Source organism: Elephantulus edwardii, unplaced genomic scaffold, assembly GCF_000299155.1.
Source record: "Elephantulus edwardii isolate Elephantulus edwardi_28Jun2011 unplaced genomic scaffold, EleEdw1.0 scaffold00131, whole genome shotgun sequence".
NCBI classification, from domain to species: Eukaryota; Metazoa; Chordata; class Mammalia; order Macroscelidea; family Macroscelididae; genus Elephantulus; species Elephantulus edwardii.
Genome location: NW_006399881.1, coordinates 5,260,107 through 5,263,690, shown reverse-complemented (window position 1 = coordinate 5,263,690; position 3,584 = coordinate 5,260,107). Strand labels below are relative to the sequence as shown.

Below are 3,584 nucleotides of genomic sequence, written 5' to 3'. Positions count from 1 at the left end.
CAGTCAGTTGGCCAAGTGGTCATTCTCCAGATTTCTTGGCACAATTTGGTGAGCATGTCCATGGCAGCATCTGTTAACTGAAATATGTCAACTCCTCAGTAATTTGGAGAGGGCCCTAACTGCAGATTTTCCCAATGCAGTATGTCTCCTTATTTCCTGACAGCTGGTACAGGTGCTACATGTAATTCAAATACACATAATACACCTGCTGCTCCAAACTGCTAGCCTGGACTCAAGTGGCAATTCCTGAGAATGACAGGAATTGAAGTCCTTAGACCAGACAGGAATTAAAGCCCTTGGACCAGCCCTTAGACCAAAGCTAACTGCTGCTGTAAAAAAGACATATGGGATGATGATATCAGAAGTATCTGTTATGTAGCTTCACAAAGGTGAAAGGGAATCACCATCAGCAATGCAAGGTTGATTCCTATGAGGTAGGGGTCAATTTTGCCTTCACTGTCAAACCTTTTTACCAATTCTCATACCAGCCATCCCCCCACCCCCACTCTCTATGTCGCTGCTAGCTTTGATCAGTTTTTGCAATGGCCACACAGAATTCAGAGACCATATTCAAAGCTACAGAGTTGGTGGCTTCGTGGTGAGGTGTTGTGCTGCCAACCCAAAGGTTCAAATCCACCAGCTTCTCTGTGAAAGGAAGATGGACAATCTCCTTCCATGTTGTTAACTGCCTCTGAAAACCCTCTGGAAGGTAAGCTATGAATCAGTTCTGACTTGACAGTACATACAACAACAGTAACAGATTTTATTCCGGAAGTAACAGTTCACAATTCAGGATGAATTCAGGATACAATTCTTCAGTCAGGGCAGCTATGTCTCAGCCCTGTCCATGGCAAATACACCTCTCTCAGACTCTGTCCCTCATGCCTCTAGAGTTGGTGGTCTCTGCCCTGCTAGAGCAAGTGTTACAAAGTTTTTAGCGAATCCACTTCATCAGTAAGCCCATGTCTGAAGTCATCCACTTCTCACTCTGTGGTTTAGGAAGCCCACCATACTATCTCCTGCTGATCTCCTGGTTCTGCTGCTTCTGCTTCTCATCTTTCCTTCTCTCCAGTATTAAAGCTATCTCTCTCTGGCTTCTAGGTCTAGGAAGTTCCCAGAACAGGGACTCTGAATCCCAAGATGCATAGTCCACTCCTATCTCTTCTTTGTGGTAGTCAAGTCCCTCCTCTCTGCTAATTTTCTTCCCCTTTTATCTCTTGTAAGATAAAAAGTGTGACTTAAGCAAGAGTGGTGATTTGAGTGCATCTTGCCTCAGTAACATAACAAATACAGCCTAACCCTCTTTAAAGCAACCTAATAAAGGGAGCCCTGGTGACCAAGTGGCAAGAAGCTGTCCTGAAATCTGGAAGGTGTGCAATTCTAATCCACCAGATTCTCCACTGGAGGAGGCACAACCTCCTCCTGTGCCTGTTGGATCAGGTTCGACAGTACACAACAAGAAAAAGAAAACAAAACAAAAACCAAACTAATGCTGCCTCTGTTACACATAGCAGGCAGGATTTGCAATAAACACAACGAAAGGGCATTCTATCAGGTCACAAAATGGACGACAAGTGCATATTACTAAGAATCATAGCCTTACCAAGTAGACCCATGACTCCAACTATCACAGGTCCTATGCACCATACTTGCATGGTCCCATCTAATCATTGTGTGGGAGACACAAAGGCTATGCTGAGAAAACCACGTTAACTAATTCGCTGCACTGAAGCAATAAACTACAATGAAATAATAATTACAGGGGGTGGGGGAAAAACCATAATTGCAGCATTTTTACCAAATTAGACTTTGGTGAAATAGCTATATAGCATTCAGAGAATGGCCCCTTTGGTGATTTGCTTATTCAGTGGTTTGGCTTTCAGAAAATTGGTGGCTAGAACAGGAACCAAATCTATGAGCTCAAAAAAGAAAAAGAGCTGTTGCTGTCAGGTTGATTCAGACTCATAGTTAACCCTACAGGACAGAGTAGAAGTTATCTCATAGGGTTTTCAAGGCTGAAATCTTTGTGAAAATAGACTTCCATATCTTCTTCTCATGGAGCAGCTGGTGGGTTTGAACTACCAGCCTTTCAATTGGGAGCTAAGCAGTTAGCTACTGCTCCACCAGTGCTCCTTCTATGACCTCCACCACCAAGGAAAAGAGGTGAATAGAAGGGCCCCTTTAAGACCTTTCCCATGTGTTCCAACAGGAAATAGAAGAAAGTGTAGGGAAGAAGGTCCCAGGACAAGGCTCAGATTTTACCCTTCCATCTCTGTGGGAGCTCTGAAGCTTCTCCTACTTCTTTTTCTCCTCTTCCCTTTTCTAGTAAGAATCAGGGATGTGGTCATATTTGGGGTCTGAGTGAGGAATGGAGACATTTCTTGCTTTCAGTGAGCCTCCGCCCCCACCCACCACCGAACAAACCCTGGTACCTGAGTGGCCAGATCTTTCTTTGAAGCAGCAACAGCAGCAGATTATATTACCTCACAGTCTCTCAGAAGTTTACCCAAGAGTTCCTGGAAGGATTGTTTGTGTTTCCAGGGCAACACCATTTTCAGCCAATAGGAAACAAAAACCAACTATTACTTTATAGTCCAGAAGGAGAAATGAGAGAAAATAGAGGCAGGAGAGGACTAGTCATAGCATCAGTCTGACCTCAATTGAAGAATCAGCCTGTAGTGTCCACAGAAACAAGCACAATAAAACTCATAGCTGCTTCCCACTGCTACTGGGAAGATTCCAGACTCATAGACACCCTGTCCAATAAAATTCCACTTAGGACGTAAAGCCTGTATGTCTTTCTGGAAGAAAACTGTCTCATCTTTCTCCCACAGAGCAGCTGATGGGTTCTAACTGCCAATCTGTCAGTTAACAGTTCATTGTGTAGGTCATTGTGCAGACAGGGCTCCTTTGGAATGCATTGGCTTTTCTTACTGTGCCACTAGAGGGAGCTCTGGTGGACTAGTGGATAAGGAGTTGTGCCATGAAACCTAAGGCAGGTGAATCAAATCCACCAGCTGCTCTATGGGAGAAAGATGACAAATTTCCTCCCGTGTGATTTAAAGACTCTGAAAACCCACTGGAGAGTCATCTGTGAGTCGGTTACAAATGCATGGCAATGAGTTTGACAAGTTTTTCTATTATCTGTTGTTGTTAGGCTCATGGAAGGAGACTGCCCATCCTTTTCCCACGGAGCAGCTTGGCGGATTCCTATGTAGTAGTCATTATTAAAGGAAGCTCTGGTGGCTTGGTGGTAAGGAGCTGCCCTGCCAACCCAAAAGCACATGGTTTGAATCCATCAGCTACTCCAAAGGACAAAGATGGGCCGTCTCCTCCGGCGCAATTTACAGCCTCTGACAACATGCTGGAGGGTCAGCAATGAGTGGGGTTTAACTCCATAGTATACAACAACAAAAGTAATTATTAAATATTCTGTTTGTGTTAAGGCATTTGCTCCTGAAAATTATTTAAAGTGGTTGTTGTTTGATGTTGTTATGTGCCATCGAGTCGCTTGAGATTCATAACGACATACTACCTGAAACCTGCTCTATCCTGTGCCAACCTTACTGTCTCTGACACACCTA

The 3,584-nt window shown here is 44.1% G+C and overlaps 1 pseudogene; it reads left to right on the top strand.

The window, feature by feature from the left end:
- Positions 1-3,584, top strand: part of LOC102866921 — a 10,243-nt pseudogene that overhangs the window by 1,911 nt on the left and 4,748 nt on the right.